The following is an 18093-nucleotide window of genomic DNA, read 5'->3' on the forward strand; positions in this document are numbered from 1 at the left end:
ACTTATTCAAACATTTTATTCTCTCATAAATTAAATTTGAATCATATTCAAAATTAAATTTATATAATAAAGTTTAATTAAAATATAAACTTTACATTATAATTATAACCATACATTATATTAATTCCCTATGTAAATTTGAATATTTCAAATTATAGTAATATATAATAATCTGATCAATACTCTTCACGAGCTAGGAAAGAGACCTAATAGATCGACAGATCAAAAACTACAATAATATGAGATTAATTTGCTAAACTTATTAACCACATTAATCAATATTTGTTAATATGTGTACATTTCATTAAAGACTTACAACTAAACTCTTTTCACTGTAGATATATTTTTGTGTCCACGAATATAGACCAATAATAGTAAGTTTTTCCTTCACAAATGTTCATAACACCAGTTGGGTCAAATTACCGTTTTGCCAATGAGTTACTTCTTAATCCTTGAATACTAGTGCTTCAAAACAACTTGTTTATGGTCCAACCAATAAACAAAAACCTATCTTGTGTCATAGAGAGAGTAGGACTCTTTATTCAAGTTTCGGAGACACCATTCAAGGGAACATTCACTACTTACCCTAAAATCGAAAAGAAGTGTATTCCATCTTGTGTGACTGTGTTCTCAACTCTCCATTGGGTATTGTCCCCAAAATGATAGGCTTGTTGAGTCGGTAGTCTGACCACACCTCATACAATTAAAAGGAGAATCCCTCATGAACGATAATTCATAGTACACTCAAGATTAAGACTAAGTTACCTAAGTCATCTTAATGAAATAGGAACCTAACTCTTTAATGAAGTTACATCTAGTGGTTACTATATCATGGTCTAGTCTTATGCAAACTCATTGCATAGGATACCCCCACTCGCATGTCACTTACATGAACACATTGGACCATTACGTTTGTGTCAAATACACAATGGGTTGTACCACAATGTTACTTGGATAAAGTACTTAGTCTTATCCCTATATTATAAAGCTTTTAAGATGTATCTTGAACATACCCTGTATATCTCTACATACAATTTAAGATTCATAAAGCAACTTAGAATGTTAGTTTATTGGGTTTATGTTATTAAGACAAAACTAATAAAATAATCAATAACACTTATCGAAATTTCAATAATAACACTTTATTAATAATGGTCAATAGATTATATTTGCTATTTACGAGTTTTAGGACATAAAACCTAACAGTTTTAACTTGTTTTGAGGGTTTAAGTGACATTTAGACACATTTTGTGTCATAACCCCTCTCGAATCACCTACTATTGACCCGAGAGACGGCGTGAAGTCAATCGACATCGTTTCTTTTGAACAATACCAGCTGACCCTTAACCTCTATTCGTTTAACAATATGCAAGCAGAAACCTATAATATTTAATATTAAAACAAAATTGCGATGCAACCCAATTAGAAAATAACTTTTATAAGATAATCTCACAAAGACATTTAACAAACTTTTAATTAAATAAATATCAACAATCTACTCTCTATCAATCTTAACCTTAAAACAACTCAAAATATTCTATCAAATCTTCTATACCATTAAAATTTGATTGGCCTGACAACACCAAGCTCAACATTTAAAGATGTATGATCTATATCTGAAAAGAGGTAAAACATTTTGAAAAATTAATTAGAAAGACTTAGTGAGCGACAGTTTTATAAACATGCTTTCATAAATAGTTTAGCATAAAACCTTGGCTTGAAGAAATATTTAGCAGTAGAAAATCATTTCGTAACATGGCGCTTGCAGACATTTAACCTATTGATAACATTCCATAGATCTTTTGTAAATCATGGATCCATAGCCTAGGCAGTATTAAACCTCTTTGTCATAAGACAGAATAGCCGATAGGATACAACTTCTATTGTTATCCTCCTCCTTTAAGGCATACCCTTCCTGATGGACTATAGTTAAATTTGCTCGTCAACCCTTCCACCAATATAGAGTTAACTATATATGCACTACATATACACAATAGATCTTATGGAATATTCGAGCCTAGGATAAAACATATTTGAAAACCTTGAAACATACTTTTGCTTTTCAAATCATGTAGTCATAGATATACTTTTTAAACATAACATAGGCTTTACAAATCAACTTAAAATTATCAGCTTGTAAATACTTAAATATTCATGCTTTGAAATTCTCAGCGAAAATTAGTAAGCTCAATAAACTTTTCAAGCTTGAAACCATGTTTAATAAATAGCCTTTTTAAGTTAAAGTGTCACTCACTGCCTTGAGCTAGTTCCCTGGCCTGTAAACTCTGCCTATTTCCTCTTTGCTTATTAAACAATCAAAAATTGAGCATCAGAATCATAAGTATTCTTTTCGCACAAACAATGACGCTCATGAATTCTATACTTAAGAAATAGCACATTCCATACTTTTTTCAGACATTTATAAATTTAACATCCTAACTTCAAATGCCCATAACTTCTTTAATACTTGACCAAAATTAATGTACTTTATATAAAACTCTTTATTTTGGAACTCTCTACAACTTATTTGAAGAAGTAAAAATGAGATTCCCACTAGGTTTGTCTCGAAATCCCCTGAAACATAGGTACTCCAAATCACGTCTTCTGCAACCCCTACTTTCGTCCAAAATTTAAACATATTTTCAGCCAGAATTGGCTCTCATGTCCGTCGTGAAAATTATATAAAATTGAATAACCTTTCTAATCATATAAAATAGAGCTTCTAACTCAATTTGTACACTCTAGGCTACTAGAAAAACCAGAGGCTTCTAGGATTCGCACAATCTGTGACCTATTTTATGCTTTCAAAATCATCCACTTAACATCAAAATTTGCTCAAGCTTCCTTCATAAAAATTATTAGAAATTGAGTTAAAATTTTCATCTTTTTTACTATCTCAACTTCTTCTTCTTTTACCAAGTTCTTGTTCTTAAATCTATGACAACTTTGTTGAAGATTTGTATCTGTTTAGACAATTTGATTTAGGCAGTGACCTTAAGATCATTTTTTTGGCCTTGAGAGAGATCTATATAATCTAGACCAACTATACACATGGAGCTTTTTAAATTGATGCATCATTTTGACTCTTGTTATCTTCCCTCTAACATAAAGTTTACTTGGCCTACTCCACGAGAGATTTTAGATTCTAAGTTTCTATTTGGACTTCATTATATTGAAAGCAATAAAATAGACACCAAATTAGGTGGAAACCTGAGTATCGAGAGAAAAACCACGATTTACTTTTCTTAATAATTTCTCATAATCATGATACAAAAGGAGGAAATAAATAGAATACAACCTGAGATAGATAAGGAAAGAATATTAGGGCAAATTAGGATAAATCTCCCTATGGACCAAGTTCACTAACTTCGACACATTAACATTGTCGTTTTGTAGTCACTCATTAGGTTCTTGATTGGATCCCCTTTTTGTAGTTTGACTCCCTTTTTGTGGTTTGTTTTTTCTTTTCTTGTATGTTCACATATTCTTTCGTTTTTCCTTTCAATAAAATAATGTGTATGAATGTACACTTTGCTATACATCATATTTTTTTTAGAGATTTTGTATGTTTGGAGATATGAGTAGCCCAAACTTTTGGTATTGCGATTTTGAGTTGATCTTTGTGTAACTAAACATTGAGCTGTTTTCTAATCGCACCAATGCAATGCAGGATTGTTTCCGAGATTGCTTATTAGTTAACAAAGCTATATATAATAAGGAAGTTTGAAAGATTTTCATGTTTATACACTACATACATTGATGAATGGATATTTGATTGTCACATCTTTGTGGTGTCATTGATTGATTGGTGCATCTTGGTATGGTGAAGTTTTTATGTGCCTAGGATACAGTTTGGTTATGTGTTGGTTTTTTTTAGGATATAGTTTTGTTTATAGTAGCTAAGAGCTATATAGATATGTAAAAGTTTCTTGTTCCTGGATTATTAAAGACTTTGATGACCACTTTTAAAATTGTTGAACGGGAGTAACGCTCATGAATGATGTTCTATTCTTGAACATAATTTGAGCCCTTGAATTCGTCTTCGATTTGAAGTATCATACCTAAGATACTTATCTTCTTAGTTAGGCAGATCGTATCCCTTCTGCGGCCTTTATGAGTTATCAAATTGTTGTCGAAATAGATTTGAATTCCCCTTCACCAAGTTTCTTCTCAACACAAAGTTCAGCTTCCAACCTAACATTTACTATGTTCATACTAAAATACTAACTTTAAATTAAACTTAAGAGAAGTAGAAAAGGTTAAAGGACTTACAAACTATCATCACTTCAAACAAACCAATCAATCAATAACACTTAATTAGTGATAGACTTTTATTAGCATATATATTATTATCTATCTAGGCAATAAAAAGGTAAAATTCCTGTTATAATAGGTAAATACTTTAGCCTATTTTTCTATATTTAAAAAACTACTAATAAATATAGAAAAATGGATTTTGAACTAAGGTACTCAATTTAAACAATATTTCCAAGATGTCAAAGAGAAAATTTTAGGAAACCTACTTTGATTTTTTCTTTCAAGATATACCTACTTTAGAATTATTTTTATCCATTGTAATGTTTATGATCTGCAGTGAAGATTTTTCTGACGATTTTGAGGTATAATTACTATCTTTTAGCTTCCTCGCGCTTCATATTTCGAGTTAATTGTTGTTTGTTAATTAGCTCGTTATTGGAAGCTGAAAATCTATTAGAGACAGAGCAGTGATTAGCTTTACTGCCAATACTTTAACATTATATAAATGCATAGAAACTAGGAAAGGCCATTTTAGCCGGCTAAAACCTCAAGCAAAACATTTCATTTAAGACCATTAAGAATGGGGTATACGTGAAAATATTTCAGACAATTACATAAGGAATGTGATCATAAAAAACTATTTACGGTGTCACTATGTAAGTAGCATTAGTGTCAGGGTTACCAAAGGAGGTATGAAAAAAAACCTTTTAAATGGGTTAAAACTCACCATTTAAGCCAAGGTCCACTTGATCCCCCTTCCCAATCTACATTCTTGAGTCTTTTAACAATTATTACACATGTTGTCCTAAATTTCCTTTGGATGCAATGCTCATCCAGCTGTTTAAGATTCTTTTGTTGGGCTTCAACAAAACTTCACATAGGTTTGGAATGTGTGCCTATTTGATTATTAGATGTGATAATCTTGCAAAATTAGATGACCAAGTGAATAATGAACCTCAGCTAAAAATAAGGTGGACTTAGTAACTAATCTTGAATAAGGTGGCAGAGTATTGTAACATAACATAACTTTCCACTTTTTGTGAAGAAAATATATTCTAAATGTGAGGCAGGTACTTCAATATTGTTAAAAGTACCACAATAATCAATCAATAAAGTTCTTGTAAACTAAATGGCCAAAAAAATTTACTGTTGACAACAATTGTGATCATCAAACTAGTTAATCAACTACACATATCAGTTAAAAAAGAAAACTAAACTACTGACTCCAAAGTTCCTGCATCAATTCCTATTCATAAGTGAGTGTTGTAAGAATGAGAAGTAAACTGAAAACTAACAAAGTTAAATTTGGTAAGCCCGATAATCGAGATCAGAACCTGTACAATATATTTTTTCATTCAATAAGTTGTACAGTAACACTTTACATTCTATTTTTATTATAAATAATGCTTTGGTTTTTGAAGAAGTTTTATTTGCTCATTTTCTAACATTCTTATTCATTAGGAAATAATAGAATGGCAAATTTATCAACCATTCTTTCTAGGAGAATATATCTTGTATTAGTATTCCTCAAGAAATATGGTTGCTGCATAATTTTATCACCTGGATTGCATTGCTTTTCAACTAGTGTGAATGGAATAAATTAGCCATTAGGTTAGTTCCATTTAAAATCTTGTCTTTGACACTTACAAGTCTTTGGTATAGAATCAAAGGAAGCAAGTAACAAGAATCTAAGATAGCATAAAAATGAAGTTTCCCAGTGGATTAGAATTCCAAAAGAAATCTAGAAATTTCCAAGTACTTGTAGGTCCTCTTATGCATAATTGCATGTTCAAGAGAGACTAATTAAGGCTGTGCTTGGTGTACCTTTAAGTTTAAGCAGATTTTTCTTAAAATATTTACATTGAGATGTTTGTAAATTTTTCATTTTTTTAGATATGCTACAACATTATGTTTAGAGTGATTATATTAATTACATTTGATTTTTTTCTATATATCTTAAAAATTTTAGTCAATCAATTCAAGCCAAATTTTCAAGCATTTTACTTTTCTTTGTGTTTTAGGAATAGTCGTCGAAACGCTGCACATTTGCAACGCCATCGAAATCAAGTTCTGGTTACCTCTGTGAAGTCATCGTCCGTCGTTTACTACTTCTCCTTGCTTCCTCCTTCGTCCAGTTCATTCTCTGTTCATTTCGGTTCATTCCCTTCACTCTCTTTTCTCCCATTTACATTTTTTTGGCTGAAATTTGAGTTATTTGATTGCTTTTTCGAATCCTCAGTTATTTTCTACTGTCCAATACTGTCATTCCTTGCAAATTTATCATCCAGCTTAGATTATTAATGCATGATCAGTAATATAAGTATTATAGTTTTCTTGTCGAATCCAATAATTTCTTGCATTCTAATTGGAACATTTAACGAGTTCTATTACTATTGTGTTCTCTTTTGGAGTTATTTGGTATTTAATTTTACTTGGACGATGTTTATGAATACTTAGATTAGGAATTGAGTTGTTTAGAAAAGAAATTAGGAATTGAGAACGTGTACACCGTGTTCCTTTTCCTTTGTTGAGTTCAATAAAGAGTGAAGATTCCAACATCATACCTCTAAAGGAGATTATCAATGCCTTAACCTATTAATACATTCTCAACTTGGATGAGGTATTAAATAGAGGCAAAAAACGAGGAAGAGAAAAGATGGGAAAAAAAAGGAAGAAAGAGATGCTAAAAAAGAGAGGTGCAATTGGCAAAGTTTTGAGGTGAAACTTTTGTTTGGAAAAGGTAACCATACGATCCAACAACATGGACTAACTTTTAGATTTACTGATAGTATAGTACTAAATTTGTACGTTTGATCATACAAGGACTAAATAAAAGAGGTTTCTAAGTTCAAGACCAAGATGGTATTTTAAGCAGGTGGTGATGATGATTGGTTTACAGGCATTCAAACTTACAATGACGCTAAGCATTTTTTGCCACATCTGCAAAGATACCGGAGGTCTCCAATGAGAACAGAACTCTAGTGGTCCACTATTCTATCAAATTCAAACAGAAGATTGAATCTTGATGGATTCAATCTAGCTAGACTAAATTCAAATAAGAGATTCAATCTAGTGGACCACTAGATTGAATCTCCAATGAGAACAGAACTCTAGTGGTCCAGTAAAGAACTAAGATCTTTACAGTATAACATGCATATTGGCAGCTTGAATTATGGGATTCTGGCCCTTATATAGAATGGTTTGTGCTTATATTTGTTGTTGACTTTAAAAATGTTGTTATTACACAACTAAGGGTAGGGCAACATGATAAGCATGCTTTTTTATGCAGAGCAGAATGGGTTAGAACTCATAGTGTGTTTCTCTCCATTCTGTTCTTGATTTTTGTCTTCGCCATCTTCGAAGAGAATATTATTTGAAAGAAGAAAAAGAATACTTGAAGTAATTAACATGAGAATACAATGGAAGTTATTGACTTTCTGTTTGGCAAATAAGGGATTTTTCTTTTGTGTAAGAGATGGGGCAAGTGTTAGACTTCTAGTTCATTCATTTGATGTATACCCTCTCGAATTAAAATATCGTAATGTCTTTTAATTTGAAGTTTGCTACATTAATTACTCTTTAAGTTTGTTCCAATTTGTCATATCTTTCTTTTTTTTTTTTTTTGCTTTTTGCTTGATATGCTAGATCTATTACTCTATTGAAAATCTTGTCTGGATCATCACTTAGTTGAGCTCGGCTACATCTAATGATGCTAAGAGCATATAACTAGGACTGGTGCTTTGAAGAATTTGTAAACATCTACAAACTCTTTCTTTGTCTACAAGATCCCCTGACATGTGTAACATTGATAACTGTGTAAGACAATAGAGAACCTTGTGAGTCAATTGGGCCACCAAATTAGCTCCTTGCTGAAGTGAAAAAAGAGGTAGTTGAGGTTGAAACCCAAAGTGTGCCCCATAAGCCTCGTCGACAATCAAGGTTATTAACATGACATATATGAGAAATTTCACTTAGGTTACTACAGATGCCATGATAGGTAAGTGAAGTAACAAACACTGTTGATGTTTTTTTACCTTCTATTTCTAAATCCTTGATTGCTCTATCTACATGTGAATATAATAAAAAATTTAACAGAGAGGTACTAGACTTGTTGAAATTGAGGGGAAAATAGTTCAATCGTTGGTTTTAGGTATTAGACTTGTTGATTTTGGATGATATTTCTTTTTCTTTTTCTTTTGTTATTAAGGTCTTGAACAAAGATGTTACATCTAGTGTTTAAATTATTGTACATTATGCTTCTCTTTAAAATTCCTTGTTGTTCTTGTGCTGTGAGTGTATGTTGTCTTTGTACTTACTGCTTGCTTGGTGAATATGAGCTTTGTTCTTTAATTCGATGCACGTATGAGTTCGGTTTAGGGTGGTTTAACATACCAAAACAAAACTACTCAATATATAACATAAGTATCTTTTCTCTTTTATTGCAAACAAGTTTGACTAAGTCCTAACTTCTGAGATATATAAACCATTTAATGGACCAATCATGGATGATGGAGAATAGGATGTCTAGGGAGTATGAATGGGAAGTGGAAGCGTTCATTCAATTTGGTTTTCGTAATGGTAGAGGTTCCAGTACCATTAGGTGTCCATGTTTGAAATGTGGGAACCATTTGCCGTAGGACGAATCAATAATCATATATCATCTATATGCCAATGGGATCGATCAAAGTTATAAGATCTGATTTTGGCATGGTGAATCTTTCGCATCAAAGACTTCATGCAATCGACAGGCTTACACGAAAGAAAAAATGATCGACGACGATTTATTTCATGTGCTAAATATGGTTCAAAATGTTTGTGATCAAATTTCTGAAGTACCTAATATGTTTAACAATATGTCTGATGATGCAAGGCTATTTCCAGGTTGTAAAAGAATAATAAAGTTGTCAACATTAGTTAGGCTATACAACCTGAAGGTTAGATTTGGATGGAGTAATGCTAGCTTCTCCGAACTACTAGCAACAATTAACGAGTTCTTACTTGAAAATAACGAAATGTCGGTATCCATGTATGAAGCAAAAACAATGCTTACTGTGTTGGGTCTTAGTTATTAAAAAATAAATGTATGCCCAAACGATTGCTGCTTGTATAGAAAAGACCTGACAGACATCAGTAGGTGTCCTAAATGTAACATTTCAAGGTAGAAGACAAGTAAAAACTCAAATGAAGAGATTAAAGGAGTTGCAGCCAAACAACTATGGTATTTTTCAATTATTTCAAGGTTCTTAAGGATGTTCAAGAACTCCGAACATGCAAAGAACTTGTGTTGGCATGCAAATGACAGGAAAGTAGATGGCGTGTTAAGACATCTAGCTGATACTCCATCTTAGAGGTTGGTAGACCATTTGTGGCCAAATTTTGGGTCCGAATTGAGAAACCTCTGCTTGAGGTTGTCCACAGATGGCATCAATCCATATGGAGATTTATCGACGAAATATAGTTGTTGGTCTATGATTGCTACAATATACAACCTTCCACCGTGGCTATGCATGAGGAGGAAGTATTTGATGTTAACTATGTTAATCCCAGGATCTAAGCAACTAGGATACGACATAAATGTCTACCTAGCACCTTTGATTGATGATCTCAAACTTATGTGGGAAGAAGGTGTTTAGTGTTTTGATGCATATAAATAACTTTTCACCCTGCGAGCTATTTTACTATGGACTATCAAAGATTTTCCTCCATACGGTAACTGTGTGGGTGTAGCGTGAAGGGGTATAAGGCTTGTCCAATATATGGGAAGGAGACTTCTTTTATAAGACTACCACATGGGAAGAAAAATGCATACATGGGACATAGAAAATACTTACCAAGACATCACTCTTATATGAGACAAAAGAAAGTATATAATGGTATACGGTAACTGTGTGGGTGTAGCGTGAAGGGGTATAAGGCTTGTCCAATATATGGGAAGGAGACTTCTTTTATAAGACTACCACATGGGAAGAAAAATGCATACATGGGACATAGAAAATACTTACCAAGACATCACTCTTATATGAGACAAAAGAAAGCATATAATGGTAATCAGGAGCACATGACACCTCATTTCCCTTTATCAGGCAAGGCAATCTATAATGGACTTAAGGACAAGACCTTTCCATGTGGTAAACAGTCTAGTAGGAGGTTGAATGAAGATATTCTGAACGACTACTGGAAGAGGATTTTTGCATTCTATGAGTTAGCATAGTGGAAAAAATTGCATGTAAGACACTGTCTTGATGTTATGCATATTAAGAAGATTGTACCAATGAATATAATTGGTACACTGCTTGACATACCAGGGAAGAGTAAGGATGGATTGAGTTCTAGACTTGATTTTTCCAATAATTATCAAATTTTCACTTATTAATTATATAGCTAAAACTATATAATTAACAACATTCTCCACCAAAAATCAAATTCTTTAATTAAACATACATACCCTTCTACATATATTTAATTAATTCAAATTTCACACAAAAACCAATTTAACTTCCAATTCAAATAAAATAACACCCAATAAATCGAATTAAGACAATTAAATTAGAACTTACCTTAAATCTCAGAGTGTCACACATGATATTATAATTTAAAGGCAAGTTTATCATCGTCAAACTTTGGGAAAAGATGCTATGATTTAGAGATTGATCTATCATCTTTATACGTGTCTGGACATGGTCGCGGTTGTGGAGAACATAACGAATATTTGTACTATGAAACGCCTACAACGATTTTCGAGCAGCCTAAGGACCAGCAACAACAAGAGAATTATGAGGGACTAGAGAAACAAAGAGTTTAGAGTCGATGATGACAACTAACTAAAAATTAAAATTGACGACGTCTAGGTTGTGGAACACATTAATTTTTTTTTATTGAATGAAAATTGTTAAATTATTATTTTAGACATTCTACTTTATATTTAATTATATTTCAATCACAAGAAATTACTAAAAATTTACGGCCTTCAATTAATACAAAACGAATAGATTATAACGGTAAATATCCATAGGTAATTACATAAATATAAAACGAATGAATTACTAACATAAAATTGTCACTACAAGAAATCTGGCCTTTAATGTCACTTAGCGACCGACATATTTGCGAGCGTTATTAAAGACTTTTAATGTCAGTTGGGCTTTAATGTTGGTTTAAAAGCGACACTAAAGGCCTCTTTAATGTCGGTTTAAAACTGACATTAAAGGCCTTTAATGTTGGTTTTCAACCGACATCTTTCATAGTGTTATTGAAGCCTTTTAATTTCAATTGGACTTTGATGTCGGTTTAAAACCGACATTAAAGAGGTCAACAATGTCGGTTTATAACCGACATTATAGATCCCCAATAATGTCAGTTTAAAAGCGACATTAAAGCCTTGTTTTTTGATCCATTTTTACAAATTTATTTTTATTTAATTGTTGCATTATTTTCCATTTTTTATAAACTGACAGTCGATCCGTGTAAATAAATATTTTTTCTCAGGCCAACAAATCAATAAAATTAATATTATTTTAGAAACTTTAATACTTGTCTTTTACATTTGCATACACAAAATGAAATCTTAATATTGTATTTATATATACATTTTACAACAGTACATGAAGAAAGATCCTAATACAAGATTTAAATAAGAAATCCTAAATGCCTTCTCAGTCTTCAACCTTCAACGGTCGTCTGGCTATCTACACAGTTGCTTAGCTTTCAACCCGATATGACTTCAATCATTCTACAAACAATATCAAAATAAAACATTTAATCTTTAGAATCCTAACAAGTACTACAAGGAGTGTTGAGAGATGATGTTACTTACAGGAGTTTTCAGGATCTTTATAGTTCCATCCATTGATAAAAGTTGCAAAAAAATATGGCATCTTAATAACTTCAATAATGCACTAATTATTTCAATGGTGAGAGCTAACCTTCCTTATGTTCACGATCATAAATGTTACATATTTGATGTTGTAAATACCTCTCTCTGACGTAATGCAACTTCCTTCCTACATTATTAATAGCACATACTCATTTTATACAGATCGGCAATGATTCTCCTAGAAACACACATCCGCCTTGTCAAGTTAAAAGTTAGAAAAATTTACGCCAAAGAGCCATAATGAAAAGGCACCAAATAAAGGGATGATTCACCATTCCACTAACCATAGTTGATAAAGACTTAAATATTGGATTCCTTGATTCAGGGTAAGTTGGAATAGTCTTCCTAGAGACCTCAGCAGTAGCAATGGCATCCTTGGCAGCATTTGTATCAGCTGCAGCAAGGGCTTGACGTTCCTCTTCCTGAACTGTAGCTCAAACCTTATCTAGAAACTTATCATCCTCCTCAGGTAGAAATTGACCTGGAAAAATATATTACCAACTACTACTATTATTAAGATATAACCAGATCCAAGCGTCAAAGTTTCTTTGCTAAAAAGTACCATTGCATATAAAGATAGCAACATACTACTTTTAATAATACATGCATTTATACATAGATAGGGCAATTTAATGATAGAGAAGATAATAAGAACTTACAACAGCAATCATATTTTTATTTTAAAAAGTCATTCACATAGTGAAGTCAGAAAAGAAAATAGAGAAAATAGTTCCAGGGACCAAACTAAACCTCAAAATATTGACTTACCCAATAATTAAAGAACACAATCCATAAAAATCACCCTAAAGACATACAAAAAGAAAACATGCCACCAAGTCCAATTAAGAGGAGGCACCAGCATAGGCATATACGGAATGACCATGTGCCCAGCCTGAGAAAGAACGGAAGAAAATCACTAATCGAAGACATAAAGTGAGTAATTTTGAGAGAGTCTAGCGGAACTATATGGTTGCATAATCAGACAATCATAACCATGTCTGAGAACTATTTTCAAAAATGCAACCAAGTCTACATCAAGTCTACGGTATATGCTTCTACTTACAGTTTTCACCATGCCTCAACGAACAAGTGGGTCACATTCAATAACACCATATCTCCTGCCAAGTTTCCTACGAGAAGAAATCAAATATTGACTATTAGTAGTAGCAGTAGTAATACTGATACAAAAAGAAAACATGCCACCAAAACACCCTAAAGGGACACGAGAAACCTAACCAAAGACCAAATCTCACTATGCTCCCTCTTCCTACCCCAAAAGACTTCCTTAAAATGAATTGAGAGCAAAGAAAGAGAACCTTATTGGGATCAATAGCATCAAGGTATAGAAGTTGAGCAACAATGATATTTGCCATATCATCATCAAGGGCTCCACCACATTATTACAAATAAACACGTCAAGCATAGTAGTAAGCAGTTATATAGCCTGTGGGGACTCATAGGAGAAAGAAAGGGTCCCCTGAAAAGGGAGGAATTAACAGCCAAAATCATGAACTTTCATTTACACCACATATAGCCGCCGCCCCTCCCTTCTCCGCCAATCGTCGCCATCGGGCGTTCGTCGTAGATCAACCCGAGCCGGTAGCCCGAGCCGATCGCCACCCATCCGAGCCGTTATGCTTCATCGTGCGTCTCTCCAGCCACCACTCTTCGCGGATCGGAAGCCGACCCGCGTCTCTCCAGCCACCAGTCGATTTCTTCCATCATCCGTCATACCCCAGCCAAACGCCGCCATCGTGAAGTTTCGCCGGTCGTTGTCTCCATCACCTATCCAGTCGATCGTTCCGAGCAAATCGTTCATCGAACCCGCGCCTCCAGCCGCTCGAATTCGGGAACCCGTGCACCGCGCCTCGTTCACGCGTGAATCCGACCCGACCGCGTCTCCTGCTCTACGACCCGAGTCGCATCCATCCGCGTCGAGCTGCACGCACGCCGAGCCGCGCCTGCGTCCGAGCCGAGCCGTGCTGCGCGTCTGTTGGAGCCGAGCCGTGCTGCGTCTCCTTCCTTCCAACCGAGCTGCCAAGCCCTTTAAGCCACCTAGCCTTTTCGATCCTTTCCCCACCTATCGTTAGTAAGTTTTTGGTAAGTTGGTTGGGTTTTTGGCATACCCAACGAAGAGTAATTTTGGTTTTTTTAAATAATTTAATTTTGGATTAAATTAAATTATCTTTCTGAAAGGGCCGGTTGGACCAATTGGAGTTTGGAGCGTGGGATTTCTCGAGTTAAAGGAAATTATTGCAACCTTGATCCTGGGTAAGTTGCTTCGAATAATTCTTGGACTTTGTTTCCGTGAAGGTTAGGTTATTAATTGTTGTTCCTAACCATTTAGGACTTGCGACTTGGGAAGCGTGTGATTTTACTGTTAGAATTCGACTGAGCAAATCTCCAGGTAAGAGATTTCTACTACTAGCTCTACGACTAGAATCATGAGACCGCATGCATTCCTAGTTATGCACGTTGAGGACTAGACTGTATAACAATATGTCAATTAATGAGGGTATGATGTGACTGATGATGTGATTTGATATGATGGCATGGTATAATGTGATGATGTGGCTTGTTATGACTTTATGTTTGGACATTGTGATGAGATGTGATATGACGATTAGTCGTGATATGATTACGTGATGATGCTATGCTATATGTATGATGTGGTTAAGGTGCATGTTAGCTTACCCTATTAGAGTCGTACCTGCATGGATGTCCTTCGGGATCACCACCTATTTAGGACTGTGTAGTCCGACGGGACCGCCAGTCTAGCATTAATACAGAGATGATTCAAGCGATTCGACGGGATCCTCGCAGCCCGATTATCTTAGCGCTTCCTCCGGGTACGCTACATATTAGATTGTCCTAGGTGTCCCTTTGGGTCACCGAAGACCAGATTTTGTTCCAACGGGATCACATGTTACACGTGTTCGGGAACGTGCCAGTTCTTGGGTACCATTTTCAGGACTCTAATAGGAAGTTAACAGGCACCTAGTGGGACTAGTAGTGAGTCCCTTACTAAGTATGTTATACTCACTCTTTCCATTTCATATTTTTCAGGTAGAGGCAGAGGTAAGGGCAAGGACAAGCTGGCGAGCGACCAGAAGTGACCGTGACGAGCCATAGGGATCTCTGTTTCCGCTTTACACCCCAGTTTAAACTTTTAGTATTTGAATTTTTATTATTCTTTATTTATTATTTCGTTTCTTTAAAAGTATATAGGGTCCGAGTAGGATTTTAATATTTGTTTACATTTCACACATTACCCCGATTTGGTTTTTAAATAAATAAAATTTTGAGGTTTGTCCGTTTTAGCCAAACTTTATAACTTTATTTCTGTCATTTACATTTAGTAATGGCTACGACTTAGTATAAGGAGTTGGACCGTTACACTTCTGGAAAGATGCCAACAACACAAGAACCCTACATCTGCGGCGGGAATGGACGATAACCTGAGAAACCCATAGACACTTTGGTAGACTGACTTGAGGCCAAGCTTGTCAAATAAAGCTAACTTATGATGAAGTGGATTTCTAGGGGTGGTGACAGAACATAGGATTTCCTATAATTTTGGGACCGGCTACATTTGGTTTGTTAGTGTATGGACATCTGGGTGCCTCTTCTAAAGATGATGATATAATTTGTACTGTTGCTTCATATCATAGAAATTAAAGCAAAAAATAGACACATCCAATCATGAAACAATCTAATTACCAAAATGCAGAAATTTTAACTCTCACCCCAATGGAAGAACAAAAATATGTAGTTACATTGATTCCAAATCCCAAGTAACCCTGCACAAAACAAAAATAAAACGTAGATGGTGCATCTAGATAAATGTTCAACAACCCTCACATATAAACACATTGATTTTTGCTAATTGATCATGGGTCCCTTATGGATTTCTTACATACATATAAAATCAAAACACTTGGAGAAAAACACATGAACGGTGGGAAATTTTCACTTGATTCTACACCAAATTAAATTGTAGTACTGGTAACTTTGAAATTAAATTGTTTACAATTCTAAGTAACCAAGAGGGCTTTGAAATTGAAGTTTATGGAAGAAATAAATTGCAGAGAATTTTAAAGAGAGACAGAATTCAATAGTTGCAGCTATTATTATGATTTTCACTATCATTGTTGTCTTCACCATTTGCTAAATTATGTTTACTATTATCGTCACTAAATCAGTCAAAGTGAAACCATCGTGTGCACAAATAAGTTGCACTATTCCATGGTTTCCTTCCTCCTCCCTGTAAAAATGTTGTTAGACATTAAACTCAATATGCAAATTAAAAAACATTGTTAGAAGTCTAGTCACTATGCAAATATCCTAAACAACACTATAACTAATAGGACAAAAAAAAAAGTTTAGACTTCAAATAAAGAAATCTTAACCATTAAAGGTCATTAATTGAAAAATTTTATGATTTATGAAACTTATAATTTCCAAGTGTAGTAAACGTATTGAGAGAGCTTCTCACAAAGTTAAAAAGCTACAACCAAAGAAACACAAGTCGATATTATAGTTCACAAAAGCACAAATGAGAGAAGAGGGGTAGAAGACAAAGATTAGGCCTTTTTTTTTCCTCTGCTTTCTCCTATGTCCTTATAAATAGACATTTTCTCCCCTAGTTCGTTCCAATTTTCAAAATTAATCGAAAAATTATGAATTCCAACTACCCAAATTAAACCAATTGCCCTAAAATCTCAAAGAACCCAGAAAAAATTGAATAAAACTGGACAAAAAAAATAAGGATATCATCAATGAAAAGAATAGAAATATCGACATACCCAATTTTGAAGGTCAAAATTAATGTTTTAATTGTCATATCCACCCCCACTAACAAAATCGTAATTTGTGTAGATTGTCTCTCAATAGTTTAAACTACAAAATCTTCGCCCTAACAAATCTGTCCTTCGTTTCAACTCACCAAAGTCAAACTCAATTTACAGTACTTATCCAAAAATCACCCGAAACAACTTTTACCCTTGCTGGACAGCTCGTAGAAAACCTCCAAATTCCAATCTAACAACATAGAGAGGCAGAGATGGAAAATGTCTCACCATAACGTGGGACGGAGGCGTAAGCTGTGGCTGGGCGACGCTGAGATATGGAGAGTGTTGGGAGAGGAGAGACTTGCGAGATTGAATGTGATTTTTTTCTTGATGCAAAGTGAAAGAATGAAGATTTTTTAAATGATACAAGAAATACGACGACGAACGAGCACGTGCTGGGTATGAGAGATGGCTGTGATGGTGGGGACGGCGACTGATTAGAGAAGAGAGGGGAGAAAGTGATGAGATTGAGAAAGGAAGAAAGGGAAGAAATGTTGAGAGAAAACCTTTCTTTCGTGCGTGGGGTTTGGTAGAGAAGAAAGGAGAAAAGAGTAAAGTAAGAGAGAGAAAAATTCGACTTTTTACAAAATTAAAAAAATAAAAAATAAAATAAAAAAGACCTTTAATGTTGGTTCTAAAAAACATGATGTTTAATGTTGGTTTTAAACCGACATTACAGATAGAGCTCATCCACCTTTTGAAAACCGACATTAAAGCTTATTTTTCATTTTTTCCACCCAACATTAAAGACCGAATTTCTTCTAGTGTGCACACTAAAGTAATAAAATTTTGATTAATGGTTGATCATTATAAAAATAAATTGGAAAATTAATGTAAAAATAAATTGAATTCTTTTAAAAGTTGAAAGAAATTTCGTTTCGAAACTACCCAGAACATTATTTTAGTAAGTTCAATAACAATAAAATTGAACCAATTAGTTGGCGTGAATGAAGGAAGTTTTTTTTGGTTAGAGTGAAAAGTAAATTAGTATTAAATTTAAAAAATAAGTATTTGAATTTTACCTACAATTGAAATAAAAAAGTAAAAATAAAATTCAAATGGAATAAAAATATTAATATTTATTAAAATAAAAAGTAATAAATTTGGTAAAAA

This window comes from Cucumis melo, chromosome 3 (assembly GCF_025177605.1).
Source record: "Cucumis melo cultivar AY chromosome 3, USDA_Cmelo_AY_1.0, whole genome shotgun sequence".
Taxonomy (NCBI): domain Eukaryota; kingdom Viridiplantae; phylum Streptophyta; class Magnoliopsida; order Cucurbitales; family Cucurbitaceae; genus Cucumis; species Cucumis melo.